Genomic DNA, 12,827 nt, shown 5'->3' on the forward strand with positions numbered 1-12,827 from the left:
ATACGTATTCGATTGACAACTTACTTGGCTCACTCATTGCTTACAAGTAAGGAGTGAATCAAAGAAATCTTGATGAAGGTGAGAAAAAGAAAGAGAAAACGGTGGCACTTAAGGCACACAAATCTGACTCTGATTCTTCCGGGTCTGAGAGCGATGAGGTTGCCTTCATCTCAAGGCAATTCAGAAACTTTTTAAGGAAGAAGCAAAAGCATCATTGGAGAAAAGGTAAGGATAACAAATATTCTAAAGGATCTTATGATGTTGTTTGTTATGAATGCAGGAAGCCTGGACATGTAAAAGCCGATTGTCCTACACTTCACGATCACTCAAGCAAAGGAAAGGGTGAGGAGAAACCCAAGTTCAGGAAGGACAAGAAAAGACTCCAAAAGGTATTTTGGGTGGATTCTACATCATATTCGTTGGAGACGGAACCAGAAGATGAGACAACAAAACTGTGCTTGATGGCAGACGATCATCTCGATCATGAAGAGGTATGTGAACTTTCCTACGATCAACTTCTTAAAATTTCTGAAAAAATTCATGCATCATATAGGAAACTCAAGAAGACACATGTAAGCTTAAAATTGGAATTTTTTGAGTTACAAAAAGAGCATGCAATTATGACTAAAGATCACTCAATAATTGATCCAAATCATATGGCCCTACTTGAAGAATTTGATGAGTTAAACAAAAAGCATTGTGAATTAATTGAAGAGCATGAGTCACTAAAAGTTACACACACCTTACTTGAATCTGATTTTAAGAAGTCTAAAGAGATGGAGAAAAACTTGAGAATTGAGAATGAAGTCTTAAAAAGTACAAATTTGAAGATTTAAAATGAATTAGATGCATGTAAGAAGACTAGGATGACACCTACTTTTGATCAAAAGCCAAAACCTAGGAAGAGGCACTATAACTCAAACCATTTAAGAAACCCATTTTCTGGAGTTAGATATTTTTCATGTGGCATGCTAGGACACATCTCACACACTTACAATGTTCACTATAGTACACATTGGGTGTGGAGACCCAAGGTGTATGATTCATAGCATACCACACATGCATTATATTCTACTCTTCATAAGAAGGAACCCAAACCTGCTTGGGTTCCTAAATCTAATATTTGATAATTTTATGGGTGGGCTCTCACAAAAGGCCTCGTGAGAGTATGTGGTACTTGGACAGCGGTTGCTCTCAACATATAACTGGTGATGCCAATCAATTTGTTTCGTTGGAGTCCAGGATTATAGGCAAGGTTACTCTTGGAGACAACACCACCAAGAAGGTGGTAGGCACAAGTATAATTGGTAATTCCAAGAACCTTATGATTGAAAATGTTTTGCTTGTAGATGGATTGAAGCACAACCTACTCAGCATAAGTCAACTTTGTGACAAAGGCTTCATCGTGCAATTCTTTGCAAATTCATGCATTGTAAGTTTAAGTAACAATACTATTTTGCAGGAAAAGAGGATCAACCATATCTACATGCTTGATTTAAATAACATTGAATGTGCTACTTCATTTTGCTTAAAAATAGTGATTGATGATTCATGGCTATGGCACCGGAGACTATGTCATGGAAGTATAAAAACCCATAGGAAAGTGACCCAAAAAGACCTAGCCCCAAACTCAAGTTTTCAAAAGACCACGTTTGTGATGCCTGTCAACTAAGAAAGCAAGTCCACACCACCTTTCACCTCACTAAGGAAATTAGCACCTCTAGACCTTTAAAAGTACTGCACATGGATTTATTTGGACCCATTAGCACTGCCAGCTTGGGAGGAAAAGTTTATTGTTTTGTGATTGTTGATGACTACTCAAGGTTCACTTGGACTAGATTTCTTACACATTAAAATGAGTCTTTTGAGGAGTTTAAAACATTTTCTACTTGGATTCAGAAAAAGCTTGGTTGTGAGATCTTGACCATCCATAGTGATCATGGGGGAGAGTTTGAGAATGGAATATTTGGAGATTTTTGTGAGGACAAGTGGATTAGCCACAATTTCTCAGCTCCTAGGGCCCCTTAGCAGAACGGGATAGCTGAAAGGAAGAACCGAACCTTGGGAAGTCGCTAGAGCCATGCTTGCTGAGTATTCACTTCCTAAATACTTTTGGGCTGAAGTGGTTAACATAGCTTGCTATGTGTTGAATAGGGTGAACATTAGAGCCAAATTAGAAAAGACACCCTATGAGATCCTTAAGGGTAGGACACCCAATCTTTCCCACCTTCATGTCTTTGATTGTAAGATTTTCATTCACAATAATGGGAAGTCTCACTTGGGAAAATTTGATCCTAAATCTGATGAAGGAGTATTCTTGGGATATTCTAGTGTTGGAAAGTCTTTTAGGGTGTTTAAAAAGAGAACTTTAGTGGTGGAAGAGACTAACTATGTAGTTTTTGATGAGTCTGATCCTAAAAAGTATGGAGTTTAGAATGATGATGATATTGGAGAGATTACTAGTGCAGTAGAAAATTTGGAGAAGGAAGTAGGTCACCAAAACATAGAAGGAGTAGGAGATGTCATCCAAGGAGTAGAAAATTTAGATCTGGAGGAAAGGATTGGACCTTCTCAGACCTTACCTAGAGATTGGAGATACTCTACAAGTCACCCCAAGGATTTGATCTTAGGAGACCCTTCTAATGGAGTTAAGACTAGACATGGACTTAGGAAGGAGGTGAACCACTCTGCCTTTATCTCAATGATTGAACCCACCAACATAAACCAAGCCCTTACTTATGAGTTTTGGATTTTAGCCATGCATGAGGAGTTGAACCAATTTGTTAGAAATGAAGTTTGGGAGCTTGTTGAAAGACCAAAGGGACAAAGTGTAGTTGGGACAAAGTGGGTCTTTAAGAACAAGGTGAATGATTCAGGAGTAGTGGTTAGGAAGAAAGCAAGATTGGTGGCTAAGGGGTATAACCAAATAGAAGGGATAGATTTTGAGGAGACATTTGACCTTGTAGCTAGATTAGAAGCCATTAGAGTGCTATTAGCCTTTGTATGTTATAAAGGATTTAAGCTTTATCAAATGGATGTCAAGAGTGCCTTTTTGAATTGGGAAACAAAAGAGGATGTGTTTGTAGAACAACCCCAAGGTTTTGAGAATTCCTAATTTCCAAATCATGTTTTTAAATTAAAAAAGGTTTTGTATGGTTTAAAGCAGGCACCAAGAGCATAGTATGAGAGTCTTAGCATATTTTTACTAGAAAGGGAGTTTGTTAAGGGGAGCGTAGACACCACCCTTTTTCTTAGAAAAATTGGAGATGATTTACTCATTGTTCAGATTTATGTGGATGATATACTCTTTGGATCTCCTATTAAAAAACTTTATGATGAGTTCTCTAAAATAATGAGTAGAGAGTTTGAGATGAGTATGATGAGAGAGTTATCCTATTTTTTGGGGTTTAACATAAAATAATTGGATAATAGAACCTTTTTTAATCAAATAAAATACATAAAGGATATTTTGAAGAAGTATGAGATGGATAAATCTAAGCCAATCAATACTCCCATGACTTCTAATGTTCCATTAGATAAGGATCCAAATGGTAAGTCTGTTGATCAGAAAAAGTACAGAGGCATGATTGGATCTTTACTCTGCTTGACTGGGAGTCGACCCAACATAATGTTTAGTATTTGCCTTTGTGCTAGATTTCAAGTCGACCCTAAGAAATCCCACCTGACTACTGTTAAGAGAATTTTTATATATATTTTAGGGACCCAAAGCTTAGGGATTTGGTATCCTAGACACAACACTTCTTTTGAGATTATTAGATTTTCTGACTCTGATTTTGCAGGATGCAAGATGGATAGAAAAAGTACTTCAGGGACTTGTCAATTCATAGGACAATATTTGGTCTCATGGTCTAGTAGAAAGCAAAATTCTGTTGCACTTTTCACTGCTGAAGCTGAGTACATTGCTCTTGGAAGTTGTGTGGCCCAAGTCCTTTGGTTGAAACACAAGTATTGGATTTAGGATTACCTGTAGGCACCATCTCAATCTTTTGTGACAACACTAGTGTCATATGCATCTCTAAGAATCCTATCCAACATTCAAGGACTAAGCACATTGATATTAGGTATCACTTCATTAGAGAACATGTGACTAAGGAAGACATTGAGCTACACCATGTGACAACATCAACTGGCTGACATCTTTACTAAACCACTAGCCTTCGACACTTTCAGCTCTTTAAGGACCAGATTGGATGACATAACTGCATAAACATGATCTTCTATTTGCTTTATTTGATTTTTAATTATTTTTCCTTTTTTGCACTTTGTTTTCTTTTCTTTTTGTTTGATTTGGCTTGCTTTCTTTTTTATTGTTTTTTAGCTTTCAAAAATCACCGCTGATATAATATCGTTTGCCTTGTCTTTGCTTTTGAGAATTTGTAGTAAATATTTTACATCTCTTAATCTGTTAGATGGTAAGAATATTTCATTGATTGTGTCTCCTTCTCTAACCTATTTTAGTGGCATAATTTTCTTTTCTAATCAAAAATCTATTTCAAATTAAAGATTGTGTATGAAATTTAGATCCTTTCTAAACTCACTTAAGCAAATCTATCTTGTACTTATAATGCTTAAAGTCTTTTTGTCACATTAAGATTCCTCGTTACTCTTGTCATTAGTTAATTGATTCTGTTTTGTGGATAATTCTTCTTTATGTTAGAGAGAGATCCCTTATCCTCTAGATAAACTAAGAACTTTTTAAGAGTTGTAAAAGAGAATGGAGCTTGCAAAAAAAAGAAAATTGACCAATGATGCCAACAAAAGGTGCGTAATGACGCCAAATTGAAAAATTATATATTAAAAAGCAAAAGATGTGCACAAGCACCAATCAATTGACAAGAGGCATAAAATGAGCCCACTAAAAAGCAAGCTCCTCTCTCCTTAAAATCTTTTAAAACTTAGAAGTTTTTATGTTTCAAAGGCTTGATTTTGATTGTTTTGCGATTGTGACAAATTTACTTTGGTTCATTATTCTATAAGATATTTTTTCTTAAAACAAGTGATGAATGAATTCTTTTTCTTCATATCTAATTGTCTCTTTGAGTTAGGTCATTGATTTCAAAAGATAATTCCACCCTAAGAGAAAGTCCGAGCTAAGGGTAATCATGATCGGAAATTCTACTATTATGTGGATTATGGATGCTGTTAATTCATTAACTCACAAATTTTTAAAATCAATCACATGGAATACTACATCATCTTCATGCCTTGATAAAAAAAAGGGTCTTGTGGTTTGCTTTTGTTCTTGGTTCCCTCCTTTTTGAGATGTCAAAAGGGGAAGTAGTTTTAGGATATATTTTTGCACTTTCGATTCTGTATGTTATGATGCTGTCTTTTAAATTTTTGTCGTGGTGTTTTTTCATCATAAAAAAGGGAGAGATTGTTGCAAATTTAGGTCTATGAACTATGTTTTAATGCTTGGCAAACACTCTTGCTTGACTTGGACTGTCTTTTACTACTGACTTTTCAGGATTCAAAGATCAGACGGAAAAACGGAGCCAACTCAAGATGGGGTGGATTAGGGTTGAGTCAGTATGTAATTTTATTTTTCCCTTCTTGAGTCAATTGTAATCCTTGGTGTGACTAATGCAAAGTAACCCTACACACACACTTGAAAGACTTAGAATTTCTGTTTTTATTCAAATCGGCCAATACAATATTTATATCGTCCTGGACGATCGAGCTTAAAATAAAAAATCTAATCAAGGGTTCTTAATTAAGGCAGCCATCATTAGCAAATCAGCCTGGATGATACGTGTATCGGCCATGACGATAGGATCAAAATAGAAAGAAATTACCGCCATAAAAAATTAAGGTATTCTGTATTTTTGGCAATTGTCGAGGACGATCTTGGATCGGCCTGGATGATATTCACAATTATGCCTTAATTAATCAGACAAATCAAGGAAGTAATTAAGGATGATTGATACGATCACATCATCCTGGACGATCGTAGGATCGGCCAGAATGATCTTTTCAAAAACCTTAGTGACTTATGGACAATAAATATTAGCCAGCACAAATTCAGGGCGATGTGCTGGATGATCGGGATCGGACAGCTTGAATTCAAGGCGATGCTCTAGACGATTTTCCTTTGATTTGAACTGATCGGCCGGGACGATCGTGAGATTGGCCTGGACGATCAAGCTAATTTTTAATTGTCCAGTTTCCATTCAGGGCGATGCTCTGGCCGATCTCATGGAATTTGTACTGATCGGCCAGGACGATTTATATATCGTCCTAGACGATATAGTCAGAAACTTGCAATTAATGAGCTCCTTTGAAGCTCTTCTATTTAAGAACTCTTATTCAACATTTTTGAACATCCTTGGCTGCTGTCTTGACCTGAAAAAACCTAAAGGAGAGAGAGAGAGGGAGAGAGAGAGAGAGGATCTATTAAGGGGGAGCTTATGAGGGGATTCACAGGAGTTGCTCCAAGCATTGTTCCACTTCTTCTTCCCTAGAGTCTCTTGTCCTTGGAAGGGTTGGGAGAGGTAAGTTCCAGCAAGCGATCGAGGTTCTCTGTCTGCTTCAAGAGGAAGCAAAAGGAGGAAGGTTCACTGTCTTGCTGGGTGTGGCAAAAAGAGGTGTTTGTAAAGGCTTCTCTGCCTAGCTATGGGGGCTAAAGGAGAGTCATAATTGTAGTGCAATACTTGGAGGGTGCCTCTGAGGAGTGGACGTAGGTCGAGTTGACCGAACCACTATAAACCCTTGTGTTCTTATTTTTCACTGCTTCTGCATTTATTTTTTTCCGCACTTATTTTTTATGGTGATTTGATTTGTATTCGTGCTTTGTCTAAAGAATTTTTTAAAATACCAATTCACCCCCCCCCTCTTGGTTAGCCTTGGGCCAGTTCTATAGGGCTTAACATCCCTAACGAACTTTCATTCACCACCAACTCATGAAATCAATGGCATAAAAACTGAATTTCCTTTTACTGAATGGACTTTTGATGATAGGGATTTATCACAACTTAATGCAAAATGCTTGAACTATTTTTTTTGTGCTTTGAAATTAGAAGATTACACACGTGTCTCAACTTATGCAATTGATAAAGAAATATGTGATAGATTGTGTATTACTTATGAAGGAATAAATGAAGTTAGCAATCTATATTGAATACTTTATTGTATGACTACAAAATTTCGTATAAAACCTATGGAATTGATATATGACATGTATATACTATGTTTACTCAAATTGTCACCTCATTGCATGTCTTAGGAAGAGAGCTAACTAACTATAAAAAAGTGAATGAAATTTTGAGATGCTTGACTTCTTCCTTTAATGATAAGATTACTGCAATTACTAAATCTAAGGATTTGAATACATATTATGTTGATAACTTACTTTGGTCACTCATTGCTTATAAGCAAGGAGTGAATCAAAGACAACTTGATGCATGTGAGAAAAAGAAGGAAAAACTATGGCGTAGAAAGCTAATGATATGGATACTGATTCTTCTAGGTCTGAAAGTGATGATGTTGCATTGATCACTAGGCCATTCAAAATCTTTCTAAGAAAGAAACAAAAGCATCATCATAAATAAAATAAAGAGAAGGGTAGCAAAAATTTCAAAAGTTCTACTAATATAATTTGTTTTGAATGCTGGAAGTCGGAATATGTTAAAGTTGATTGTTCTACACTTAAGGCTCACTCAAGCAAAGAGAAGCGTGAGGAAAAACCTAAGTTTAGAAAGGATAAGGACAAGAAGCAGTTTTAAAAGGCGTTTTGGGCGGATTCTGCATCTGACTCCTCTGAGACTGAAGATGAAGAGGAGATCACAAACCTGTATTTAATGGAGGGCGATCATCTTTGTCAGTCTGATCAAGAAGAGGTATGTGAACTAACCTATAAATAATTACTTAAAATTTATGAATAAATTCATGCATCATATAGGAAGCTTAAGAAATTGCATGCTAGCCTGGAATTAGAACTTCTAAATTTATAAAAAGAACATGAAGTTTTACTAAAAGATCACTCTATAATTGATAGGAATCACATGTTTTTACTTGATGATTTTGATGAGTTAAATAAAATATATTCTGAGTTGGTCATTGAGCATGATTCATTAAAAGCATCCCACACTGCACTTGAAAATGATTTTAAAACTTATATTGATGAATCTAAGCATATAAAGTACTATTTAAAAGTTGATAATACTATTTTAGAAAGTGCTAACTCGTTTTTTAAAGCTCAATTGAAGACACTTGAGAAAAATATGGTTATACCCACACCTGAATAGTTTTTCAATCCTGATCCAAAGCTAAAAGTTTTGAAACCTAGGAAGAGGCACTACATAAGGGGCCAGAATTATCTGAGATTATATTTGTGTCAGAGAATTACTGGAGTTATAAGGGGTTAAAGTCCTTCGAGATATTGTCTAAGACATATATATGTGATATGTTTTTGTGCTATAAGCATTAAAGAGAGTCATAAGGGGCTAAAATCTTTTGAGATTATATTTAGATTTGGGAAAAGTGATATGAACTACTATGTGATATGAATTTCAATTTACTTATTTATTCACTATTATCATTTAAATCAGGAAATAACTACTATGCATTTATTACATCTCTCAATATAGTGATTTGTTTAAACTACATTTAACTACTTTAAATATTTAACAAAATATTTGATTAAAAATATTTAAAAATTTAGAATGCATTGTGTGGATTGCTGAGTTGTTATAACTCACTGTGATTTTGCTTATGTTTTCAAGATCTAGGAAGTGGAAGGAGATTGTGTAATAATAGTTTAGGATCAAATATGAGGTTATATATATTTTGTTATTTTAATTTCTATGCAATAATGACTAGGTAAATTTTCAATTCTGTAGCTCTTGTTTGTAGCCGTGTACTATAATGTAGCTATTTATTTTGATGAAATGAAAGAAACCTTGGGGATGAGTTTATTTTTTAGTATTTGGACATTTTAGAAGCTCTTTAATATGTAGTTTATTTCATTAAATATTGGAAAAAAATTGAAATAATTCTAAAACTAGATTTTGGGATTTGCTAGTAACAGTACAATACGACATGACCTATCCTAGTCTGATTGGGTTGTGACATATGTGCAGTCTCAAAATCCTAGTGCTCGCTACCTTTGATCCTTTGGCCTCCAGAAGGAACTATTTAACTTTGATCTAATCCCCTTTAAAAACTCTAAAATCTCTCATTCTTAACTTAATTTTTTAAATCTAAGAAAAATATTTTTCATTACTTTAATCGAGAATATTTTAGGAGAGTTACCTCTCATGGGATATTATTAACCATAAAGGTTTTCCTTTATGGAAAACCTATAACTAGCGGTGTCAAGACTTGACCTAACCCAAAACCTGACTTAGACCTGACTAAAAAAATTCCATGTTTGAGTTAACTCATTTGCTATACATCTCAAGTTTAGGTTCAACGAGCCGACCTATTTTAAAAATTGGGTGGAGTTTGGGTTGACCCAGAAACCCAAAAGTGATATAAAAACCTATGAATTTGAGGTTTATATTTTAAGTAAATGCTTTAACAGTTTTCACGTGGCCATCTAGACATCTATTCTCTTCTCTATTTTAGTTTTTTTGTCAACTTCATTCTTAGTTTTTTGTCATACTTTTCTCGACTTCTTCTATTTTTCACTTTGCTCTTGGCCTCTTGCTCTCTCATAAGTTCTATAGTAGCTGTTAGTGTATAAAGGCAACATCTTGGTGGAAGTTCATTGGCCCAAAAGTATATTTATTTATATCTTTAATCTCTTTGTCTACTTAGGGTATTTTACTATTTTTCATTTTGATGGATTTCAAAGTTATTAGGAGTTTGGGATTCATGTTTTCTCACATCTTCTTCCAGTTTCAAAGACATTCTTTAACAATCATTGGGTTTATGAAATTAGGGTATTATATTTTTTTATTATTATTTTGAATTTTTTATAGTTTAAGGTTCTATTCATATTACAATTATCACTCTACAAACTATTATTGGAAACTTCTCTTCAAGTTTAATTTATATTATAGGGTGAAATGGTGAATTTGTGGCTCTGTGCTGACTGCTGAAGTATTATTATATCATTATTGTCATGAAGTTATGCTTATGTAGTTCTATCTTAGTCTTCTTAAAGTTTAGTTTTATGGTATACTTCTATAGTTCTATAGTTTTTCAATGCATAGTTCATTGCTTTAGTGCAATTTGGTGTTATATTTAATTTGTAATTTATGATGTATAATTTGTAATTTGTTATTTATAATATGTTATTTGAATTTTGAAATTTATATTTTGTAATTTGTGATTTATAATTTGTGAATGCTATAATTTTAATGGTGTATAATATGTAATTTATTATTTAAATTTTTTCTATTTTTTATAATTTAAGAATTAAGATTAATTATTTAATTTAATTAGTTTAAATTGAAGTCAAAATCAAAATTAAAATAAAACGGGTTGGCGGGTCATTTTTGGGTCAATTTGGATCTATACTAGGTTGAGTTCGGGTTCAAACCCATTTTACTAAAAGGGGCGGTTCGGATCGGGTCATAAGATGATGGATCATTTATGGGTTGGGTGGGTTGGACCTGAACCCAACCCAAAATCTCAGTTTGACACCTCTACCTGTAACTCCAACTTAAAATAGACCCTATCTTATTTTCATAAGATAAGAAAAAAATCTTTGGGAACATATATAATTTTTCAAAACTCATTTTTGCATTCAAATACCTCTATAGAATATCGTGTCTACCCTTGAGGGTGATATGATATTGTGTCTGTAGTATTTATTTACATAAATGACAAGTTTTTAAAACCCAATTTTGCATTCAAATACCTTTGTAAAATGTTAAGTTCGTCTTTCGAGGTGATATTATATTCTCCCTATTATATTTATTTATAGAAATGATAATTTTTAAAACTTCATTTTATTTTTAAATACTATTTTAGAATGACATGTCTACCTTTCAAGATAATATGTTATTCTTTTTATTATATTTAACTAAAAAAATAAAAAAATTTAAAACCTTATTTTTATCTTTGAATTTATTATAGAATATCATATATCTCTTGAGATGATACGATATTTTTTATGTCATGTTTGATCACAAAAATAGGAGCACTCAGAATCTACGTGGGTGATAATCCAAACTTTTATTTTCCAATAGCATGATGGTCCTAAAATGATAAATATGTTCGTAGGGATCAAATGTTCCATCATATGGTTCGATTGTAGGCAACTTGAATCCCATGGGAATAGGATGTCAGAGAATTTCATTTGTTAAGGGTGAGGACTCTTGGAAGCTAAGTGGATGATTAAATTGATTACACTCCCTCAAAGGAAATATCTCAGGAATAAGGCTTTATACTATATTTTTTTATACCATCTCAAGGGGTATTAAAAAATGATGTTGATATAAACCTTCTACAATAGGTCGAGGATTATGGGTTGGGTGAATAATAAGGGGAGGATGTTTTGAACCAATTATATCAAAGAGATCTTGATAACCTCATGAGGATGGTGATGCTCATTGATTGATGTTGTCTCTAAATTGTTGTGGTATTATGGAGGAAAAACTCCATTATATTGTGATGGTACCCTATGTTGTACAATCACCTCTAATAATTGAAGGAATTGACTTTAAAGTTTCTCTGTCTTAAGTATACAGTCATCTAAAGTGAGGCATGGGGGACAAATATATAATCAACATGTTAAAGTAGTGTATATTCTTAGACTAATGCAAATCTAAGAAGATTAATCCTAGTAGAAAGATTGAATACTTGCTAAGTTAATAATTGATGTATGCTTAGTAGAAAGGTTGAATTTTTGTTGTGTTAATATTTGATATATGTTCTATCAAAAGGCTAAAGACTTTTTAAGTTAATATTTGATGTACGCTAGGAAAATTCTAATTAGATTTTCAAAGATTTTTTAAAATGTGTTGATCTCACTTCTCAGGTTTACTCAACCTTTTTTTCTTTATGACCTTTAGACAAGCGTAAACACTAGATCTTCAATCTTCCTAAAATTTTGTACTAGAAAGCTGCTTTAAGAAGCAGTAAGAAAGCTGTCACAAATAAAGCCCAAGTGTTAATGCAACTTCATGAAGTGGATGTCTTAGTTCTCATGCAATGGATAGTCTTATAGCTTTTCGAATTCGACTTTAGGTCAAGATTATCCTAGTCCTAAAATTTAGCTAATGTATATTTTGATTAATAGTTGGGTTACAAGATTTGATTTTGGCTTCATTTGGGACGACTTTCTTTGCATTTCTTAAAGCAGCTTTCTAGTACAAAATTTTTAAATTTTGTACTAAAAAGCTACTTTAAGAAGAAACAATAAAACTGTCTCAAACAAAGTGTTAGTTTCGAGCAACATTAAATTAGTTCAATCATTATTAAAATCCTAACGAGTCTTGCTCGAACCTGTTTCGACAATCTATCTTGTTTTATGTTTATAATTCTAACAAAATGAACTCTAAACATATGCCCTTATGCTCTAAACATTAAAAACACAAATTCATTGATGTCAAAATTTGATTCAACTCATTTGTCAAAACTTTTAAACCATTATCACTGATATTCTCACATTTATATGAAATATTCCTTAAGCTATAAGAAGAATATATATGAATGAGCAATAAATATTATTGAGAGAGAAATAGTGAGAGTTGAAAATATAAAATAGTTTGAATTTAAGAATGTTTTGACTCAAAATAAATTTTATGAAATATTTAATTGCTATATAATTGAACGGCTGTGATCAAATCCAGATGACCAATGGACGGTTAAGAGAAGCCTACAGATCCCCAAATCCTACCTATTATTCCACGTTATCT

The sequence above is a fragment of the Dendrobium catenatum genome, unplaced genomic scaffold, assembly GCF_001605985.2.
Source record: "Dendrobium catenatum unplaced genomic scaffold, ASM160598v2 fragScaff_scaffold_621, whole genome shotgun sequence".
In the NCBI taxonomy this organism is placed as follows: Eukaryota; Viridiplantae; Streptophyta; class Magnoliopsida; order Asparagales; family Orchidaceae; genus Dendrobium; species Dendrobium catenatum.